The following is a 15,127-nucleotide window of genomic DNA, read 5'->3' as shown; positions in this document are numbered from 1 at the left end:
TGTCGTGGCATCGCCCGGTGAGCGCCAGGTCAATGCCTCACCGCAGGCGAGGCACCGGACGCGAGGGGATCGACTAAAACCGTGCATGTTCGTCGATCTAAAAAACGGTCGCAGGAAGAAGAAACATATCTGGACGTTCGTTTGCGATCCAACGGCTGGGACGCGATAGACCAAAACTGAAACTGAAGAAAATCCAGTTAACTGACGCATAGGTGCTTCCATAGTTTGTGTAGTAGCATCTGTCCTAAACAAAGAGAGCTAAAAATTGACAGACGCGCCCATCAGAACCGGCTACGTGGGCTGTCGTTGTCCTTGAAAATTGCTTCGTTGAGCTTGAGACCAAGGTGCTCGGCTATGACCGGCATGAAAATACGCAGCTCATCGGACTCCAACGCGGCGGCGAGTTTCAGCCACACACTTGCACTGACGATCCAGGCCCCGTCGCCTCCAGGCGTAGCCACCATCTGTATGAACCCCGAGCATAGACCCCTGCCGCACGTTGTCGTCATCGCCATTGCCACGTGGCCGGAGCCAAAGTCTGTGTCCATCGGAAACGAGGTGAAGGCCGTCACAGCCACTGTCGGGTAGCCCAGCCCTATGGTGGACGCGTCCATGAAGGTGGCGCCGGACTTGTGCTGCTCCACCCAGTCAACCACCTCCTAGAAGCGGTCGTTGTACGCGTGCGCATTGATCAGTTCGTGCACCATGGACGCCACGCCACCTCCGGCAGAGACTTCCTCTGGATCTCCTCCACGCTGTCCTCCCCCAGGACGAAGATGGACACGTTGCCCACATAGCTGCTCGTCGCGAGGGCGCGGTGCTCTGGGGCCGTGAGTCGACGCCGCCCGTCCACCCACCAGCCCATGCGGTAGCGTGTGTCAGCCGCACCAACCACGGCGGCTAGGGTGTTCCACAACACCACCTGGACCCGCGTCGCGCGGCCGTCTTCGTCTTGGCTCGCCATCTCTCGGAGCCGGGAGATGGCCCGCGCCTGGAGGTAGTACAAGCGCTGGACGCAGCTCGCTTCGCTCGTAAGGACGTTGACCATGCGATCGGAGGTCAACGGCATGAACGCGGCCAATGAGGAGCTCCTGCATCTCGACGGCGTGGAGCTCGGGCGAAACAGGGAGCGGTCGTGGACCGGCCGGGCTCCCGGGGCGAGCCTGCCCGTCCGCGCGAGCTCCGAAAAGCCGCTGACGAGCCCGAGCAGTGCGTGGCCGTCACCGAGCAGGTGGTTGTGGCCCCATGCCACAGAGAAGCCGCCGCACGCGAACGACACCACCTGCAAGGCCGCACCAATAGAGGGACGTCGCCGCCGTACGGTAGCGGGATCAATCTATTATTCTTTTATCTTAAACTGATTGGTAGAGCTCCCGACCCCTCCCGTGTCGCCCCCGCGAGGTGACGGGGAGGGCGACCAGATCCCGTCGAGCGCCCCCTCCTCCTCTTCCCCTGCTCCGTCGCTGCCAGAGGGCACGCCCGGGCAAAGCCCGACCGGTGCCGGCGGCGGCGAGGCACTGGCGCCCTCCTGCTCGAGGGGTCTGCGCGGGCATGCTTCTTCGGGCCGGAGCATAGTGCGACAGTGGGCGCGACGACATGGCGTTGTGCGGGTGTGGCAGCTCCGCGTTCTGGCGGCGGCGGCGCGCTGGTGCAGCCTGCGTGGCGGGCACTATGACGGCGGGGCGTGCCCGGGCTGCAATGGCCAGATATGGCAGCCGGGCGACGCGGGTTGTGGCGGCGTGGGCTGGAGGCCGTCGTCCTGCTGGCTGGCGGCAGCGGCGGCTGAAGGCGGTGGCAGATCCTGCTCAAGGTGCGGCCTTCGTGGCTGCGGTGGGCGGCGGATCTCATGCGGCAGCGGCGGTGCTGGTGGTTGTGGGCGAGCCGGGTTCCGGCCAGATCCGACTGGATTTGTCGCCGGGGACTCGGTTGGTGGCGCAGGGCGGTGGCCGGAGCTCGTCCTGGTCGCGGATTCGGGAGGGGACGGCGGGTTGCCGACCTGCTCCTTGGATCTGGCACAGGGCCGTCGGCGAGGGGCTCGGTGCAGTCCCTCGAGGTCTCGGCGTGGATGTGGGCTGCCATGGCGTAGTGGTGGCCCATGGCGGTGGTCTGGGTTGTCTCACGGTGGCGGCTGGACTTCATCAGCGTCTGCCTGTCGGGGAGCGCCCTTGATGACCTTCGATTCCTCTCCCTGTCGTTCAGGCGCTATCTTCATCGGAGGGTTGGCCCTCTCCAAGCGGCGCCCATCGCCTGTCTCACGCCGGGCGACGGGACCGAGCTCGTCTCGCGCCCGGCAGCAGGACCGGACTCGTCTCGCGCCTGGCAGCAGGACTGAGCCCGTCTCGCGCCCGACAGCAGGATCTGACTCGTCTCGCGCCCGACAGCAGGACCGAGCTCGTCTCGCGCCCGACAGCAGGACGGGTCGATGGTGGCCAGGTTTGGCCGGACTTCGGGTCTCGACGCTGGGGACTACTTAGGAGTGCGAAAGGCGGTTCCTTTCCATTCGTCTCTTCGGTTGGGGTAGCGGTGGGTGGCGGGTGAGGTGGCATCTAGGTCATGGATTCTAGGGCGGCGGCCCTGGTGGTAGTGTCGCGGTGCTCCTGGGCAAAGCCCGTGACTTGGTGCTGCCTGGTGTCCATGGCCGTGTGGGCGGCGTGGTAGCCAGGGTGCGGCGTTCGGTGGTGATGAATATTGGTCGGGGTGAAAACCTATTCTATCTTCAGACCGATCGGCGACGGCGAAGCTCGTTCGCTTCTTGAAGGCGTCGCCGCGACTCTCGCTGCCCGACGTGTTGCTCTGGGGGAAACCTTGATCCTTGGGTCGGACGGTGGCGGCACTTCGGTGTCGTAACCTTCCTGTTGGCACCGCCTTGGAGCACACGGAGCATTGTATGTAGCTTCTCCTCTTCGTGGTGGCGTGTTCACGGTTGAGGCCCCGGTGGCTCTTGTAGTGCTAGGGATGATGTTGCTGCGCTCAGCGTCTATGTATCCTGTTTTGGGTGTGTGCGTGTGTGTTGGTGACGTGTGTTGTATTAAGTTGTTGGTGATCTGTGCTTTATATATAAAACGGGGCGAAAGACATTTTCGATAGTGGTGGTAAAGTCCACGTCCACCAGAGCGACGTCGGCCAAGTCGACGATGAGCTCCGCACCTTGGTTGTTGCAAAGGATCTCGGGGAGGCCTGTACGGGGATTCGCCACGATGCGCCCAGCATGGGCAAAATAGTGGTTGAGCAATGACGGCAGCCCAGACTCGAAGGCGGCAACGACGGCGTGGAAGCCGCCGACTGGAGGTCTTGGGTATATGCAGACCAGTGACACCGGGAAGGCGCCATGGAGAAGGTCAATGTTGGACACACCAAGTACGTGCTCCTTGTCTCCTTGATGGAAGAGTCGGAGGCTGAAATGAGGCGCCGACTCATGACTCGGACTTTCATACCATTGCCCTTGTTAACGAGGATAGCCATTAGCACTCCAGTATGCGTGTGTTCACTGTTTTTTTGTTTTTTGAGTGGGGTGTGCTCACTGTTGATAGCTCTATTTATTGGCTTCATTGGTTAAAGTTGTACCTAAGGCTTGGCTTGGCAAACTATACATATAGCAAGATGGGATGGAATATATACAAGAATGTTTAAAAAACTGACGTCAAACTTTTAAGCATGACAAATCTGATGCTCGGAATGAATTCTCATGTTTGTTGAAGGAAATCTACATGCCCGTGAGAACATAATTTGCCATCCCGAGCATCAGATATGCCATGCTTAAAATCTAACGACAAATTTGTAGCTAAATCATATATATATACATACATAAACACTATTTTGATCACGGGATCAGAATAATATTCTGATCACAACATGAACTTCCCGAGTAACGCGCCTGACCTTCCCCGAGTACTAGGTTGAACTTCAGCTAAAAGGTGTCCAAATGGGGATTGCGATATACCGTTTGAAAGATATGGACATTAGTATCATGACCCAAGTTAAATTTTTGGCAAAATGTAAGCGGTTTAAGAGCAGTTTTGAAAACCGTTTTTTCTTCATACAAAAAACATGAATCGTATTTTCGATCGCATTTTTAAACAGTTTATCGGAATGAGGCAAATAATATGGCGTTGGAAAGCTGCTGAAAAACCGCTCCTTCCACATGTTGAAAGTTTTCTCTAATTCCCTACGGTTAAAGAGTAATTCGGAAAATTGTAGAATTTCACAAATGGAACACCCGAGTTTGTATTTTCGATGCCATTTCTAACCGGCTAATCCAATTGAGGCAAATAATATGGCGTTGGAAAGCTTATGAAAATGCGCTACCTTTTCATGTTAAAAGTTTTTTCTAATTTTGAACAGTTTAAAAGTAATTTAGAAAATGATACAAGTCCCACCGAGTTCGTATTTTCGAGCTAATTTTTTAACCGTACATCCAAATGCAGCAAATGATATGGCGTTGGAAAGCTTGAAGAAATGCGAAACTGTTTTGTATATATTGTGTCGTGGTATTCTCACGGGGGGTGCTAGACGACATATGCCACAAGGTGGCTTCGTGTGAGGGCAAGACGGCTGCTGGAATATCTAGGGACGGGTATGCGAGTAGCACGGGCTAGTTTACCCAGGTTCGGGGCTCTCCGAAGAGATAACACCCCTACTCCTGCATGTCTGAGTATATCTGGTATGTATATCTGGTACAGAGTTGCTCCTGGAGCTGTATCTGAAAGCAGTGCCACAAGCATCTGGTTTCATATATGCATGTATGTGGCATGCTCTAGTGGCCGGCCATGCTCGTGCTCATGGCTGTGAGCATGTGTATGCTCATGCATGTGTGCATGAGTGAGTCCATCCCCTGATGGATGGATGTGTGCTTATATATATAGGAGTTGGCATGGGTGGTAGTGGCTTTGGTTGTAAGCTACCTTGGGTAGCTTACAAGCCAAGCTATGTAGGCATGGCTAGTGGCATGGTGCATGTCATGCTTGTCCCCTAGGGTACTTTATAAATCAGTACCCAGGGGACACGGTACACTGTAGATGACGTTGCGGTATGGCTGTCCCGTCGGTGTCTCATCAAGCTGCAGTTGACTTCGGGCAGTCGGCCTGGCGAAGGAGTCGGCAGCCAGCAGTCGGCCTGGTGGAGGAGTCGGCAGCCAGTAGTCGGCCTCTTGGAGGAGTCGGCAGCCAGCAGTCGGCCTGGTGGAGGAGTCGGCAGCCAGCAGTCGGCCTGGTGGAGCAGTCAGTAGCCAGCAGTCGGCAGCTAGCAGTCGGCAGCCAGCAGTTGGCCTGGTGGAGCAGTCGGCAGCCAGCAGTCAGCCGCCGGCCTGGTAGTTGGACTGAGGGGCTTTGCTAGCCCCGATGTCTTGAATTCTTGTCTTGCCATCTTCGGGGTATCTGTGTCCAATTACTCCGACAGTAGCCCCCAAGCCTCCGGGCAACTTGGCAAAGTTGGGCGGAGGTTTTTTTGGCGAGTGTTCATGGAAATGATCATGAAAAAGACAAAGTTAGTCCACGCAGATATATCAAATGTTTGCTTTTAGCATTGCAAGTTTTATGCGGAGGGTGCCGACTCGGTTTCGTCCGAGCCCCCTTAGTATTTTTCATGTTCCCTCCGCTTTTTGGCTTGTGCTCTCGCTCGCCGGACAGCCGCTCTGCGGTCTGTGGCTGAGAGTGGGTCGTGAAGCGGAGTGTATAGTACTCAGAGTCTGGGCAGATTCAACTGAGTAGATACTTGTAAAGGAAACGACCGGGTCGCCCGAACCGTTTTTCTTCCCGGACGTTTTTCGCGTGGGTGGCCTCCAGCGTTCACTCTTGCTAGCCGGACAGCCACTCTGCGGTCTGTGACTAAGAGTGGGCCTTTGGTACCACTCACGCTACTAAGCCGTCTGGTGGAACTAACGTCTCAGGCCAAGCGACCAGCCCCCAGGCCAACTCTGGCTAGCGCCGGGGCAAACAGTGATGCAACTGTAATGAAATGTGGAGATAGGCCCGGCATCGCTCGGGGTTATCCATGCTCTTGCGGTGCAAAAAATATGCGGGTGAGGAGCTCACATTAATTTTCGTGTAGCCGAGGCGGAGTTTGTCGAAGACAGCCGGCGTGGCTCAACGCTTGCTGAGCGCGCTGGCGCACCCGCTGGGTGTAGCCTTCGAGCCTCCGGGTGCTCGAAGGGGTTCCGGCCGGTCAGGCTCGTCCGGCCAGGCGACGATGCATCTTGCAGCGCCTATCTTCTTTTTTTCTGCCGGCTGCTGACAGCCGAACAAAACTCTTCTCTTGTCTGCAATCTTCGGTGGGGGCGCGTCAGCGCACCCACTGGGTGTAGCCCCCGAGATTCGGGCCGACTGCTGAGCAGTTGGGCCGGATCTCCCGGCAACTACTTTGCCTTCTTCTTCGCGGGGGCGCGTCAGCGCACCCGCTGGGTGTAGCCCCCGAGATCTGGACCGACAGCTGAGCTGTCGGGCCGGATCTCCCGGCGACTACTTTGTCTTCTTTGTTGAAGTTGATTTTTTTTCTTCAGCCGGCTAGGCAGGCGAACTCCGGCACAGCAGTCGAGCTTTTTGTGGCCGGCCAGGCAGTCAGCAGTCGGACGCATATTTCAGCCGGTTGCATGCAGTCGAACACACATCTCTCTCACTCTTTTCTTCTTTTTCAACTGGAACTCGGGCAGTCGGCCCTTTTATTTTTCTCCAAAGGGCCTTGAGCAGTCGGACATAGCTCCTCTTTTTTTTCGCTCGACCACTTCTTTCTCAGCCCACTTTCTTTTACCAGCCGGGCCCTTGACTTTTCTCCCGGACTCATCTCTTTCTTTTCGTTCTTTTCCGCCCGCAAAAGGCGGCAGCAGCGAACAGTGGGGGCCGCTTGGCGCGAGCCGGGTGTTGGCGGAGGCAGGGCGGCGAGCCAGCCATCCGGAGCCGGCGGAGGCGGAGGGTGCGGCAGAGGCCGACCGGGTGCCCGCGCGGGTGGAGCTAAGCAGACGACACGGGTGGATCAGCCGGAGCAGGCGGCCAGGGTGACAGCCGGCGCGGCGCGAGGCGGCCAGGGGCGCGTGCGAGAAGCCGGACGAGCGCGGGGGTGGCCGGGACCGGGAACTGCGCAGCCGGAGTGCGGGGCCGCAGGAGGCCCGCGCGCAGCGGGGGCGGAGTGACCAGGAACCCGGCGCCGCGCGAGGCCGGCGCGTGCGGCAAGGAGGTCCGGCTTGGGTGGAGATGCCGGCGAGGCGGGCACTCGGGTCGGAGCCGGCGGCCCGAGGCGGTGGAGTCGGCGGAGGCCAGGCGAGGCCGGATGCGGCGCTCGGGAGCACCCAGAGTAGAGGACGACGAAGGGACGCAGCGTCGGGCGTGGTTGTGCAGCGGCCATGGCCTCGGCTGCCAGGCGCGCGTGCATGGGAGGCGAGGCAGGGGAGCAGGCGGGTTGCGGCGACCCTGCGCACGCGGAGGAGCCGGCTACCCGCAGCCTGCCTGGGGTGGTCGTCTGGAGGCGGACGGAGCCGGCCGTCCGTTGAGGCGAGCCGCCGGAAGCCATGACGGGATGCGACAACACGATGGCCGCGTAGGCGCGGAGGCGCTCGGCCAGAGCGACGCCGATGAGGCAGCATGGGCGCGTCGAGCCAGGGCGGAGGAGGTCGGGCCTGCAGGGGTGCCTGCGCGGAGCAGCGCGTAACCGAGGAGACCCGAGGCGCGTAACCGAGGAGACCCAGATGCGAGGAGGGCCACGGCACAGCGCCGACAAGGAACCTGGAAGCGGGCGGGCGGCGGCTGCACCTGCGCGATGTGATGAAACAGAGGCGTGCTAGTGCAGATATGTACGAGGAGTACATGGCTACAGTCTGACCAATGCATGAACATTATACGGGCAATATCTGGGGATCGTCAGACTAGTGTTTGATGTGTGTACAAGGCAATGCATGGCTTGTTTCTGTGGAAAGGAACATTCGTCTTGTCTCTGGCCAATGCATAGGCTATCTATGACTCATATCTAGAAAAGTGTATGGCCAATGGTTTGATTTGCTGGATAGGGTGTATGGCCAATGGTTTGACCATTGTATGACTTGCATCTAGCTAGCTTGTAGAGATGAAATATGGAGGAGCGAAGGCACGTTCCGGCCATAGCAAGGCGCAGCGCGGAGGGGAGCGGACGGATGCGGCCGACCAAAGCGAGGCCCTGCACGCGGCGCGCGTGGACGGACAGCCGGCGTCGCAATGGTGGTGATGACGAAGGCGGCAAGGCCGATGACGAGTCCCGCGCGGCCGCTCTGGGGGCAGGTCGAAGTCGAGCCCCCGAGCGCTACCGGAGAGACGGCGCGACGCCGCGGCGGCGATGGCGAAGATGGTCCCGCCCGGACTGCGAAACCAACAGCAGCGCGGTAGCATAGTACCGCCCCATGGTGGGTGCCAAATATCGTGGTATTCTCACGGGGGGTGCTAGACGACATATGCCACAAGGTGGCTTCGTGTGAGGGCAAGACTGCTGCTGGAATATCCAGGGACGGGTATGCGAGTAGCACGCGCTAGTTTACCCAGGTTCGGGGCTATCCGGAGAGATAACACCCCTACTCCTGCATGTCTGAGTATATCTGGTACAGAGTTGCTCCTGGAGCTGTATCTGAAAGCAGTGCCACAGGCATCTGGTTTCATATATGCATGTATGTGGCATGCTCTAGTGGCCGGCCATGCTCGTGGCTCATGGCTGTGAGCATTTGTATGCTCATGCGTGTGTGCGTGAGTGAGTCCATCCCCTGATGGATGGATGTGTGCTTATATATATAGGAGTTGGCATGGGTGGTAGTGGCTTTGGTTGTAAGCTACCTTGGGTAGCTTACAAGCCAAGCTATATAGGCATGGCTAGTGGCATGGTGCATGTCATGCTTGTCCCCTGGGGTACTTTATAAATCAGTACCCAGGGGACATGGTACACTGTAGATGACGTCGCGGTATGGCCGTCCCGTCGGTGTCTCGTCAAGCTGCAGTTGACTTCGGGCAGTCGGCCTGGCGGAGGAGTCGGCAGCCAGCAGTCGGCCTGGTGGAGTAGTCGGCAGCCAGTAGTCGACCTGGTGGAGGAGTCGGCAGCCAGCAGTCGGCCTGGTGGAGGAGTCGGCAGCCAGCAGTCGGCCTGGTGGAGGAGTCGGCAGCCAGCAGTCGACCTGGTGGAGCAGTCAGCAGCCAGCAGTTGGCAGCCAGCAGTCGGCCTGGTGGAGCAGTCGGCAGCCAGCAGTCAGCCGTCGGCCAGGTAGTTGGACTGAGGGGCTTTGCTAGCCCCGATGTCTTGAATTCTTGTCTCGCCATCTTCGGGGTATCTGTGTCCAATTACTCCGACATATTGTTTCTCCTAATTCATTACGGTTTTATGTCAGTTTTGAAAATGGCTAAAAACATATTTTTGCCGTAATTTTTGCAAACTTTATCAAAATGGGGCAAATAATATACCGCTGAAAGCTACGGAAAATGTGAAAAATTCATGTTGATGGTTTTGTGTGATTCCTTGCCGTTTTCAAGTAATTTCAAAAATGGCGAGATCGTTTGTTCTGCCTTTATCGCGAAACAGATTCTTCGAAAATGCACCGCGTGAAGAACCTGAACTTCTCGGCATGTCTACTTGAACTTCACTCTGTTTTTCACGTGCTTTTTTGCCTATAGCTCTCCATCCACTGGTCGTAGCTCTCCATCCACTCACCGGAATTGAGCAAGTGATATACCGATGGAAAGCTGCTATAAACACGCAACTTTCCCGTGTTGATCGTTTTTTCATACTCGCGACAATTTTAAAAGTTTTGCATCTCAAATTCATTCACTATAGTAGTCAAACTTCGTGCTGTTTTCACGTTGAACTTCTGTGACGTATTTTCGTTTTTAATTTTCCCATCCATTTCGTCAGTGTTACACGAATGATATTCTCTTCGTACAAACCTCTCTCATAATATATTTTTTAACTTTCTCCGACCGAGGACTTGAATTTACACAAATGATATTCCTGTTGTTTTGAAGTAAATTAGAGAAATTCCGAGATCATGATTTATGCCTTCATTGTGAATGGAAACGCACTGCGTGAAGTAGTTGAACTTCTCGGGCATGTTTGTTTGAACCTCACTCTGTTTTTGACATGTTGTTTTTTTCCACTGCGTGAAGTAGTTGAACTTCTTGGGCATGTCTATTTGAACTTCACGCTGTTTCACTTTATTGTATTTTTCTTATATGAAATACACACCATGTAGTACTGAACTTCTGGTTGTTATCACTTTGAACTTCTCTCTGGTTTGAAAGAATTTTTTTAAAACACAAAAAACAACATGCTTTTTTATGTATTTTGGACATCAATATACACGGTGAACCTCTCCCACAAGAATTTTTTGAACTTTTCCTCGTCGAGCACTTGAACTTCTAGCAACCATTTTTTGTTTATGAGTTGTTTTCTAAAGTGTGAAAAATAGCGTTGTGTTTTTTATTTTTTGAACAGGTAAATCCTATGTTTTAATAAACTCCGAACTACTCTGTTATTCCAATTTGAACTTCACCTTTTTATATTTTTGATTAAAGAATTGTATTGGATTTTTATATGGAAAAAATCGAACATGGAAATACAAGGTGAACCTCTTTCGCAAGATTTTTTGAACTTCTCCGGATAGAGCACTTGAACTTCTTTCAACAAACCTTTTAATCTTTCATTTTTCTATACTTTTATTCTCACCTGAAATGCATTCCTTGCAGTAGTTGAACTTGTCATTGTTTTCACCTTGAACTTCTGTCACGTATTTTTGCTCAACCTCTCTCGCAAGAATTATTGAACTTTCTCAGGGCAAGCACTTGAACTTCTAGCAACAAAACTTTAGGCTTTGCATTTTCATTCTTTTTTAATACAAAATGCACACCATGTAGTACGTGAACTTCTGGTAGTTATCAATCTGAACTTCTGAGATCATGCGTTCTGCCTTCATCAGAAAAATGGAGTCTCCGAAAATGCACTTTGTGAAGAGGTTGAACTTCTAGAGCAGTTCTTTTTGAACTTCATTCTGTTTATCAAATGTTGTTTTTTACCCAGTAACTCCCCAACCACTTACCGGAATTGAGCAAATGATATACCGATGGAAAGCTGTTGAAAACACGCAACTTTCATGTGTTGATCATTTTCCGTACTCGTGACGGTTCAAAAGAATCTTTTCAATACATAAAAACGTGTTAATTGGTATACATGAAACTTTTAAACCGTACATCGGAATGTAGCATATAATATCCCGTTGGAAAGTTTAGGAATAGGAGCAACTATTTCACTTAGAAAGTTGTGACAAATTCGGTGTCATTTGACAGTAGTTTTAAAATGTCAAAAACAATGTCGTTTTTGCCTTTTTGACATGTAATGGAAGGTGAGATGTCTCGTAATATAAATTTTGAACCATGGTGGGAGGAGCATGTGAACTTCTTGCAACAAACCTTTTAGGATTTTATTTTTTATTTGTTTTATTGTTATCTAAAATGTATTCCCTGTAGTAATTGAACTTCCTGTTGTTTTCACTTTGAACTTATGTCATGTATTTTTTGCACGTAATTTCTCACCCGTTCATCGGAGTTGGACGAATGATATACATTTTTAGAACCTGTCGAAAAGATGCAATTTTTTTCTAATGCGGTTAAACTTTATTTTCGAACCACATACATCAATTTGTGTTAACCATTTCTTTGGAATAAGAATATTATATGCCCTTGGAAACTTGTTGAACAGGAGAAACTTTTTGAACTTTGCTGGGCCTAGGCACTTGAACTTCTAGCAACAAAATTTTTAGACTTCGCCCTTTTATTTCTGTTTTCTCATAAGAAACATGCACCATGCAATACATGAACTTCCGTCAGTTATCAATTTGAAATTCTCTCTGTTTCACTTTAGTAACGAAAAAATGAGTTTTTTTATAGATATCGAACTGCTCTAACTTTTTTTTGAACTTCTTTGTGTGCTTTTTAGAAATGTGAAAATTGGAATTTTGTTAGAAACATTGAACTTCTTCATTATTTCCAATAGATCTTATTGGTCTTATTCTTTAGTAACTAGAAAAAAAACCAAACTGCTCTGCTTTCAAAATTGAACTTCTTGGTTTTAATCTTTAGCATATGGGAAAATCTAAGATTTTTATAAACATCAAACAACTTCATTTTTGAATTAGGAGTTCTAGGTGTTATTCATTAGTAAAGGGAAAAGTCCTACTTATGTAATAAACATCTAACCGCTCACTTCTTTACATTTGAATTTCCATATAAAAAAAGGGCAAATCCATGTTTACAAACTTTTTAAACTGCTTGGTTTTTTAATTTGAACTTCTTTGTTATTTAAATTTGAACTTCTCCAATTTTTAGTAAAATGTAGAAAAACCATTTTTTATAAACTTTTCGAACTGCTCCTTTTTTTATTTTTGAACTTCTTGCTTTATTCTATGGTAACGGGGGAAATTACAGGTTTGTAGTAAACATTGAACCATCCTATTATTTAAATTTGAACTTCAAGGTATTTTTTAGAAATGGTTAAACTTACAAAACAAAATTATGTTTTTTCACCTTCCTACGAACTTATTATGTTATATCTTGTAAAGTTTTTCGTAAACATCAAACTTCAATGTTTTTTTAATTTGAACTTCTTTGTTTTTTTCATTAGTAACGGGAAAATACTTTTTTATATAGACATTGAGCCACACCTTATTTTAATTTGAACTTATAGGTTTTTTAGGATGGGGAAGTCATTTTCTTGTAAGCTTGTTTTGAAATGTTCTTGTTTTTTAATTTGAATTTCTCTCAAAAAAATTACAAAAGAGGAAGTATGTTTTTATAAATATTTTTGAACTACTTTTTTTATTTGAACTTCTTGCTCAATGTATTTGGATTTCCACATTTGTCTTTTAGATATTAATGAAATAGATCGAACATTTTTTGGATATTAAACAAAAAACACAAATTTGCTTTTTCACAAACAACGAGTGTTGTAATTTTTGTAGAACTTCGATTTATTTCCTTACTAATGTCAAGATTTATTTCCTTAGTAACGAGTGTTGTAATTTTTGTAGAACATTTTTTTGGATATTAAAAAAAGCTAAATTTGCTTTTTTTACAAACAATGAGTGTTGTAGTTTTTGTACAACTTAGATTTATTTGAACCGCTCCATTTTTTTTTAATTTGAACTCCTAAGGTTTTTTTGTTCAATGAACTCCCCAGTGTTATCCCAATAAAATTTCATGCGTTTCTTTTATTTATTTTCTTCTTCTTCGTAATCCTGTCTTTTTTATTTTGAACTTTTGAACTTCTCTTTCTTCACAAACCATTTTTTTATTATGCACATAGTGAAATGAATGATCCCGGTAGGCAAACTATTTTGCTCTTTTTGTACACAACGAACTAAAGTTGCTGCAAGTTTTGGATTTCGGTCGTTTTCCTTGTTTGACATCGAATGTTGTAGGGTTAGGGGCAAAAAACTGTTCTTCTGAACAAACCAAAAACAGAGAGCATAGCCGTAGTAGAACTTCTCATATCTTTTTTGAGCATCAGTACAGACACAAGCGCTCATACACACGCGCATACACTCACCCCTATGAACGCACACACGCACACCCTACCCCTATGAGCACCTCCGAGAGACTGAGCTGGCATATCATCTTGAGATTTACGAAGTCACCGTAGGCGCCTCGTCATCGACGGGAACGTCTCCAACCACTGAAAGCGCATCGCCGGAAATCCTGAAATAAATCCAGGAATAATGCGAGCACCAGGATTTCAACCCTGGTGGGTTGGGGATACCATTATCCACCTAACCAACTCAACCACAGGTTGATTCGCTAGAACTTCTCATATCGCACTAATAGAACTTCATGGCGGCCGGCGTATAGGCGTAGTAGAGCTTGGCGTATAGGGTTAGTAGAACTTCATTGCAACTGGCACTTGACAATATTGGGCACTTAAAGAGCAGAGCAGAGCGCGTGCACACACACACACACATATTATTATTTTTATTTAATAGTCTATCTGGCAATATGCGACTAGATCTGGCATTGTGCATCGCATCTCCACCGGGCATATATAATAGTCTATCTATTTTTATTTACTCCACATATTATTATTTTTAGGAAAAGGCATAAGCGCATCTTCAACGAGGTGTCATCCAATGGGTATCTCAAATGTGTGTGAATCAGTTTGCATGTCTGAATTTCACTTGGAAGCAAACCCGTCGGAGCTTTGTGGGAATCCGAACATCATGGAGGGTCCGCTTATCAAAGGCAGGATGGCGCTCCCCTCCCCTCCCCTCCCCCCTCCTCCCTCCCCGTCCTCGACCCCGACCCCGACGCCCCGGCTCCGGCTGATACCACCCCGGCCGATCTTCTTCCTCTCCCGCTCCCCTCTTCCCCTTCCCCGCGGGTGGTTGCCCCGCGGTCGCCGTGTGGCTCCCGCTTCTGGTCTCTCGCTGGTGACGAGATCTGCTCTTCTGATGATGAAGGCGTCCCCTCCCGTGGTTCCTCACTCCCCCTGCCGGACCCCAAGTCTCCGGCTCGCCTCTGGAAATTTGCCCTTGGGGGCAGGGGCCGACGGGCGATGTCGCCGGATCTCGCCTCCGGTTGGCAGTGTGCTGGTCGCTGTTGTCACAAATCTGGTAAGTTTCCGCTCCCCTCCCCGACTCGTGGCGTCCTGAGGTCCTCGCCGTCTGTGGTCGCATCGCCGGCCATCGTGGTGTGCTCGCATGTCCTGTCGGCTGTGCCCTCGCTGCTGGCGCGGGATTCGGCTGGCGCGCCGGGGGTTGGGGCTGCGGCGGCCTTGCAAACCCTAGATCAGTCCGCGGTCGCGGTGGCTGGTGGGCCCCGTGGCGCGGTGGGCCTGGCGCTTCCTGGGCCGCAGTCGCTTGGGCCTCCCTCTGTCCCTCCCCTGTCTTCGTTGTGCTGCTTTTCCCCTTCCTGTCCGTGGGCCCTAGGCAGCTGGTTGTGGCCACTGCTCACTCCTCCCCCTCGGCCCATTTGTTGGGTCCGGCCCAGGCGGGCCTGGCTCGCTCTAGCTATATATGGGTGAGGAGGGGATCTCTCCCCCTTTCTAGGGTTTCCGGCCTCCGTCGCGGACATCAAAAAACACCGCTCCCCCATCTGCCGCTTTCTCAGGTCCAGCTCTCCTCCTCCTCTCCTCCTCTCCTTCGCGAAGATCC

This window comes from Triticum urartu, chromosome 4 (genome assembly GCF_003073215.2).
Source record: "Triticum urartu cultivar G1812 chromosome 4, Tu2.1, whole genome shotgun sequence".
NCBI classification, from domain to species: domain Eukaryota; kingdom Viridiplantae; phylum Streptophyta; class Magnoliopsida; order Poales; family Poaceae; genus Triticum; species Triticum urartu.
This window is presented reverse-complemented; position numbering follows the sequence as displayed.